This window comes from Notamacropus eugenii, chromosome 5, assembly GCF_028372415.1.
Source record: "Notamacropus eugenii isolate mMacEug1 chromosome 5, mMacEug1.pri_v2, whole genome shotgun sequence".
Lineage (NCBI taxonomy): Eukaryota > Metazoa > Chordata > Mammalia > Diprotodontia > Macropodidae > Notamacropus > Notamacropus eugenii.
This window is the reverse complement of record NC_092876.1, coordinates 391,188,949-391,197,778: the sequence shown is the minus strand read 5'-3', so window position 1 is coordinate 391,197,778 and position 8,830 is coordinate 391,188,949.

Below are 8,830 nucleotides of genomic sequence, written 5' to 3'. Positions count from 1 at the left end.
GTAGTGAGATTGTACTGCCATATGGAACTTCAGAAGGGATCATGAACTGCTTGTACACACGAACAGCTCTCCTTGAACAGCTGAAAAAGGAAACAGAAGAAAAACTGGCCAATGATTTTAAAAGTATGAAAAAAATTCTACGAGGAGAATAGTTTTCTAAGAAGGAAAATTGAACAAATGGAAAAGGAAGCACAAAACCTAACTGGGAAAAATTAAAAAACGGAAAAGGAAGTGCAAAAACTAACAGGAGAAAATAATTCCTTAAAAGGAGAGGCAAAAACAAAACAGAGAACACTTTGGTAAAAATCAGAATTGGGCAAGTAGAAACTAATGACTCCATGAGACATAAAGAATCAGTCAAACAAAATCTAAAGAATTAAAAGATTGAAGAAAATGTAAAATATCCAATTGGAAAAACAACTGACCTGGAAAATAGATCCAGGAGAGAAAATTTAAGAATTATTGGCCTACCAGAAAACTATGACGAGAAAAAAAAAAGAGTTTAGATAATATCTTCCAAGAAATCATCAAGAAAAACTGCCCATAAGTACTAGATCCAGAGGGCAAAATTGTCATTGAAAGAATCCACCTTTAGCCTTCTGAAAGGGATCTCAAACTAAAAACATTAAGAAATATTGTGTCAACCTTCCAGAACTGTCAAGTGAAGGAGAAAATACTACAAGCATCCAGACAAAAACTATTCAAGTATTGAAGAGCTACAGTCAGTACCACACAGGACCTTGCAGCTTCTAAATTGAAAGGACAAAGGAATGTGAATATGATATTTCACAAAGCAAAGGAGCTGGGACTTCAACAAGGATCAATTACCCAACAAAGTTTCGTATAACATGTCAAGCAAGGAGATGGACATTCAAGAAAAGAAGGGATTTCCAGACCTTCTTGACAAAAAGGCCAGAACCCAATAGAAAATTCGATCTTCCAATGCAGGTCTCAAGAGAGACATAAAAAAGATAAACAGGGGGAAAAAGAAACTTGTTACTCAATTTGGGCAAGCTGTTTAACTCCCTATAAAGCATAATGATGCTTGTTGATCTTGATAATTGAACATCTATTGTGAAATATAAAAGGGATATACATTGATAGAGGCAATGGGTATAAAAAATGATGTGATGGCAAAAATATGATTTAAGCATGCGAAGGAATTGTAACAGGAGATGTGAAAACAAGGAAGCAGAAAATGGTAAATTACATCACAGGTGGAAGTACAAAATTACATTATAGTAGAGGGAAAAAGAGGAGGGGGATGAGCATTGTTTCAGAAGTACTTTCATCTGATTTAGTTCAAGTAGGGCACAATAAACTTAATTAAGTACATAAATCTAAAAAGCTCTATAGGGAGTAGGAGGGGAATGGAGAAGAAAGGGGATGGGAAGCTGAAAGGGAGGGAAGAAGTAGTAAGGGCAAAGAGGACACCTAAACCAGGAAAAACCAAAACAGAGAAAGAAAATTATGGACCAATTTCTCTAATGAATACAGATGCAAAAATTTTAAATAAGATTTGAGCAAAATGAATACAGTAACTTATCAAGAGAATAACACATTACAATCAAGTAGGATTTATATCAGGAATGCTGGGTTGGATCAATTTTAGGAAAACTACTCACACTATTGATCATAAAAACATCAAAATTAACAGAAAACACATGATTATTTCAATAGATGCAGAAAAACTTTTGACAAAATACAACACCCATTGCTATTGAAAGCACTGTAGAACACAGGAATAAATGGAGCTTTCCATAAAATGATAAGCAGTATCTACCTAAAAACCTTCTGTGAGCGTTATATGCAATGGGGATAAGCTAGATGCATTTCCAATAATATCAAAATTGTAATTACATTAAACTGAAAAGTTTTTCCATAATCAAACCCAATGCAACCAAGATTAGGAGGAAAGCAGAAAGTTGGGAAAGAATTTTTGCAGTTAATGTCCGTGATAAAGGACTCATTTCGAAAATATATAGAGAACTGAGTCAAATGTACAAAACTAGAAGTCATTTCCTAAATGATAAATGATCACAGGATATGAACAGGCAATTTTCAGAGGAAAAAATTAAAGATGTCTATAGTCACATGAAAAAATGCTCTAAATCACTATTGATTAGAGAGGTACAAATCAAAACAACTCTGAGATATCACATCATACCTATCAGATTGGCAAACATGACGCAACAGCGAGATGATAAATGTGGGAGAGGATGTGAGAGAGTTGGAACTTCATTGGAATTCATTGGTGGTGGAGCTGTGAGCTGATCCAACTATTCGGGAGAACAATTTGGAACTATGGCCAAAGGGCTACAAAAATGTGCATACCCTTTGACCCAGCAATATTGCTTCTAGGATTGTATTCCTAAGACATCATAAAAATATTTATAGCATCATTCTTTGTGGTAGCCGAAAACTGGAAATCAAGGGGATGATCAGAAGTTGTGGTAAACTGTGGTATATTAATGTAATGGAATACTTTAGTGTTATAAGAAATGATGAATAGGAAGACTTAAGAGAGGCCTGAAAGACTTATATGATCTGGTCCTGAGCAAAAGGAGAAGAACCAGGAGAATTTTGTGCACAGCAAAGACCACAGTGTGTGAGAGTTTTTCTGGTAGACTTGAAACTTCATTGCAATGCAGGGACTTAAAAAAATTCTCAATGATCTTTTAAGGCAAAAAACCTTCCACACCTAGAGAAAGAACTATGGAATTCTGTTGAGTTCCCAAAGATCTCATGCCTGCATGAGATCTTTCTTCCCGGCACAAATGAATGAGGCGGGAGCAAAGATGGTATGTACTCCGTTTATTCTAAGCTAGCTCAGAGTGTATATATGCATTCTACTTCCATGCATGCAAGAAACTCATATACACTGTGTGCTGAGCTTACGTGCCTCGCTGTTGTTGCTCTTGCTCAAGATAATTTTGAAGGTAGGTTATTGCATAAGGGTTGTCCACCACTTCAGATATGCAAGGACATGATGTCCCAAGAGATTTCTCCTGAGGACACCATGACCCTGATAACCCGAGAGTTCCAAACCTGTTACAGAATTCAATCACAGAATATAGAAGATCATTTGTGTGTGTGTATGTGTGTGTGTGTATGCATGTATGTATGTGTGTCTGTGTGTATTACGTTTTGGTTTGTTATATGATTCCTTCCATTCATTTTAATTCTCCTCCTATAGTATAGTATATTTTCACTCTAGTATGACTAGAGTGAAAATGTATTTAATAGGAAGGTATGTGTAGAACCTATATAAAATTGTATGCTGTCTCAGGGTGGGAGGGGGAATATAGGGAGTAGAGAGAGGAAAAAAATCCAAGTTTTGTAATAGTGAATGTAGAACATTGAAAATGAATAAAATTAATAAAAAATATTTAAAAAATAATTTTTACAACTGGTGTCTGTGATAAAGGACTCATATCTAAATTATATAAAAAACTGAGTCAAATATAAGAAAATAAAATCATTCCCCAATTGATAAACAGTCAAAGTATATGATTAGGCAGTTTTTAGAGGAAGAATTTTAAGATATCTCTGGTCATGTGAAAAATGCTCTGAATTACTATTGATTAGAGAGATGGAAATGGAAACACCTCTTGAGGCTCTACATGAGACCTGTCAGATTGGGTAACATAACAAAAGACGAAGATAATAAATATTGGAGAATATGTTGGAGAATTGAAACACTAATTTGTTGTTGGTGGAGTTTTGAGCTGATACAACCCTTTTGGAGAGCAATTTGGAACTATGCTCAAAGGGCTATAAAAATGTGCATAGCACTTGACCCAGCAATATTGCCTCTACAAGTGTATCCTGAAGAGTTCATAAAAATGGAAAAAGGATCCACATGTACAAACATATTTATACAAGTTCTTTTTGTGGTGTCCCATAACTGAAAATCTAAGGACTGCCCATGAATTGGGGAATGACTGAACAAGCTGTGTTTTAAGAATGTGATGGCATACTATTATTTATAAGAAATGATCAACAGGTGGACTTCAGAAAAAGCTCGAAAGGCTTATATGAACTGATGCTGAATGAAATGGACAGAACCTGGAGAATATTATACATAGTAACAGCCACAGTGAGCAAGGACTTTTTCTGAAAGACTTAGCCCTTCACACCAATGCAAGGACCTAAAACATTGCCAAAGTACTCCTGATGCAAAATGCCTTCCACATACTCAGAATGAACGATACAATCAGGACACAGAATGAAGCAGACTATATTCTTTTGGATTATGTTTTGTTTTGCTTTGTTTTTTTTTTTCTCATGGTTTCTGCCACTTGTTTTAATTCTTCTATGCAACATGACTAATGAAAAAATACGTTTAATAATAATCTATGCTGGGAACCCGTGGAAGATTTCATGCAACTTGGTGAGGGAGTTAGGAGGGAGAGAAAGAAAATTTAAAACATTTGAAAGTGATTGTTGAAAACTGAAAAAAATAATAAACAAATAAAAAATAAATGAGAATTAGAAAGTAGAACTTTCAACTCCACAAGCTACCAAGAAACAATAAAATGAAATCAAAAGCATGAAAAGAGATCGGAAAATTTTTTAACATATCATTGGAAAACAACTCAAGTCGACAATAAAATGAGAGATAATTTAAAAATTACTGGACTACCTGACAGCCACCACACACACACACACACACACACACACACACACACACACACACACACAAGTGTCTAGACATAATATGTCAAGAAATTAAAAAAAAAAAACGGTCCTGATATCCTTAGAACCCAAGGGTTAAATAGAAATTGAAAGAATCCACTAACTGTGTCCTGAAAGAGATCCCAAAGTGAAAACTACCATTGATATGATACTCAAATTCTAGAACTCCCAGGTGAAGGTGAAAATATTGAAGCAACCAGAAACACAAAACTCAAATACTGTGGAGCAACATTCAGATTTACAATTTATTCACTGCTTAAGGAAGGAGGAAGAACGGAAAATGGTTAAGAAAACAGAGAATACAATTTTTTTTTAAATGAATGGGGGAAATTTTTATTTGGAACTCCTTGAGATTTTCACATTTTCCTCTGTCAGAATAGACCTTAGGCTATGAGTTAACTCTCTATGGACAATTTCAATTTTACTGGTGATAAGAAGAGAAAGGACTTGCAGGTAAACTTAAATGGACTTTTTATGTCTGAGAAATTGCATATGAGACTGATTGAAATATGTGGTTTATTTTACATGAAAATTATGCTAATTTTACTTTTTTATCTAATCCAATTAAACTACTGTCTAAGAATAGGATATTTGTACAGAGGTTATTTATTGGTAAAGAATTCAGGGAAAAGCAGGTAATGGTGATAAGAACCAGAGAGATGCATGTTGGACCAAGATTAATTAATAATTTGTATACTCAGGAAAATAAGATAAGGGTCAAGGAAATTTACATGAACCTTGTTTTATTATTTAAGGGGTTTCTATTTTTAGCTTACTATTTCTTTTTATTCACATACAGTGCAGTCACAGAAAACCTAATTTGCTACATAGCATAAAAGCTTCTCCTCTATGGTATATAATACAATGCACAAATATTTCATGGAGTAGACATTCTTTCAAAAAAATTGATTTGAAAATTTGTAATTAATAGATTATTTCCTAGAATATTTGTGGTACATTTTGTAAACATAGTTTTAATGACATATTGGAATAATTGTATTCACCACAAAAAATACTACGTCTATTTTGTTCATTGTTATTTAAAGAAATGAAAATCAAAGTGAAATTCTAGATTACAGATTTAGAAGGTCTATAGAGCTCAATGACTTCTGAAAAGTGTTTTGTAAAGAAAACAAGAGGACGTTTCATGTTTATTCATAAGAAATATTTAGCGATCTCCGCTACTTTGAGAGCCTATCATTAGTTACATGAGTTTCTAATTTAGTACTTTTACACGTGCTGTGTCAGGAGAAAAATTGGGGAATTATTATTTAATTGATGCAATAGTATTTTTTGAAACTATTTATACTCTTTTCCTTAATTTTATCACGCTTAATTCTCCTTGATTTCACCTCATTCCAAATAGAGCACTCCTTACAACAAGTCAGTTAAATCAAACAAATTATCACATAGCATATGGCAGACTTCACATTGATTTAGCACTTTCCTCCCTCATTCATGCATCATCATAAGGTTAGTAAGTTCCCTTTTCATCTCTTCAACCTAATGGAGGTGTTGGGGGTCAGCATGAGGTAACTGAGATTGGCATCCAAATTCTTTCATATTCTTCTAATGATCTTACATATACTACCTGTGTTGCGAATTTGATCGTCTTCGGGCAAAGGAAAAAATATTTTTTACGTCTCCTTTTCCTTTTCCATCTTGCAGCAATTGAAACAAATGACACATCTGGCACCTGAAAATATTCTTTCTTCTTTTTAACTTTTAGCAGTCAGAACACGATTTTAAAGGCAGAAGTACTCCTCCCTTTATAATGATGTAAGCAATTGATGGTTATTGCTTTTTACTTGCTAAAAATCGTTCCTTTCTGATATTTTAATTTTCTCCTATATTTCCCATTTAAAGATGCTGCTTAGCTCTTTTTTCTTTAAATTGTAGTGCTTAAAGTCATGGCTTGTGCCAGGCCTAGAGGCCTGTGTGGGCTACCCGAGTCTTCTTACCTCACCTCTGAGGTCTTCGGCTGGCCACGCCGGATGCACATATGAGAGAAAGGACGTTCCAGAGTCGAACAAGGGTTGAGCTTTATTTCAGGGATTAGTTACAAGTGCAGGGGAGTCTTCCTTAGGAGGAAGAGGGGGAGATTTCCTAAGGAGGCTAAGATCTTAAGGGATTGGAAGTAGAAGTACAAGCGGGGAGAGAGGGGGAGAGGAGAGAGAAGAGAAGAGAAGCGGAGCCTACTGTCTTCTTGGCTCCTTACGTGCTAAGAGAGCTTTCAGGCTTCCTCAATCCTACTTAACCTTCAGCCACACAGTTTGCATCTCAATACCGTGCTGCTAGATAACAATAGCGTGCCCAGATCCGGGACAACCTCGAGGGCAGGGAGACTCCACCCATCACGTATCTCCCGGGGAGAGGTGGAAATACCCGAGCTAGCCGAGCTAGCTCAGTCTAACCTTCTCGAATCCCCGCTGTTCATGGAGGGCCTCGTAAGACTCTAAGATTTAGAAGTCCCACTTTTACCCGCCCGAGACCGTCCACACGGATTTGAACTTCCAATCCCAACAGGCTTGAATTATAAGACTTTCCCACTTTGGTGGATTATTCTCAACTTTGTTGGGAAAGAAAATATTCTTACTTTAAAACATTACTTTTTCATTCAAAGACTGAATTTCCTTTATTGTAAAAGTGACACAATCTGGAATGAGATAAGTATCATTACATAGTAATGTATAAGTTTAAAGTAAGCTACCAATTCTTCGTATTTGGTATTTTATTTTGTTATGTTTTTATCTGCTAGCTCTAGAGTTTGGCAGTTACATTTTGGCCTGTGTTAAATTGTTAAATATATGTCTTCTTTCAAGTGAAGTCTTAGCTTTCAGTTCACTTTGGTGATAGTAGACCTCAGGAGTTATTTAGTAAAGTACATGTGGATTTTTTTGCTTTATAACATCTTTAGGGAGTTCAAGTATTCTTGGTTTACCTGTTCTTTTCTTGATTTTCAGTTATTTTTCAACAGTAGATAGCATATATGTTTTATTACTTTAGTATTTTGATTTTATTAATTTATTATACGATTGGCTGTTTGATTTCTATTTGCTTCACTCTATTTCTATACTGCATGCATTTTAATAATTTTTTCTACATTCTATTTTAATAAACTGCTCTACATTCTATTCTAAATTTCAATAATTTCTCTCCATGCTTTTCCTCTCTCTAATTTTTTAAACTTTTGATTTTTTTCTCCACCTCCACATTCACTATGGAAATCTTTGGGGTCAATGTAGAGTGTCTTTGGTTCCCCTTATAATTATTATAGAATTGCATTCCTTTTTACCATTTTGTCTTGGGATTCTCTGTCATCATGTTTATTGTATTGGGGATTTTCTTACCTTTGATAATTGTCTAAGATGACCTGCAAAAGGTAATTAATTAAGGTTTTCTTTGTTTTCATTTTTACTTTCTCATTCAGCATTTAAAAGGAAAAATCAACAATCAATATTTTGAGTGCCTTGTTTTGCATTATCTTCATAATCATATATTAACTACAATCATAGGATAAGAAGTAACTGTGTGGTTCATAATAAGAACATGATCCTGAGTAAAAGTCTATGTAATGAAAACTCTGCTGTAGACTGAGTTGAATGTGTGCATCAGTTAACCTTAGGAATGTGACTGTAAGTATTATAAAATGTATAACTTAAATATGTTATCATAATAATCACATCTATATCTTTATATTAAAATGATTATGTTACGGGGTAACTTTCAAGCAAAAAGGGTTGATTTCTTGTTCCATAATGTGTAAGACAGGTGTATAGGAAAGCTACACAAAACAGATATCCAGGGCAAAATTGAACCATCCATTAATTGAGAACTATAAATAACTCTGATTTTTGTGATTCATGCTGTCAGACCATGATGTCTAGAGTACAGAACACAGCATTTGTTTCATTAATAAAGGTTGGCTTCTTTACCCAGAAAGGCTTCCCAGGTTTTTGTTTGTTTGGTTTCTGTCAAGCTGGAATTTTGAGATGTATTTCCAGTCCATCAATTTAGTACCTGGGATGGAATGGAAGGTAAAAAGAAACCTCAATAATTTCTAAGTCCCTGAAGGTGAAAAGCCAGGTAACGTCATTAGCAATAGCTTATTGACCCAGTCTTTTTTAAGAAG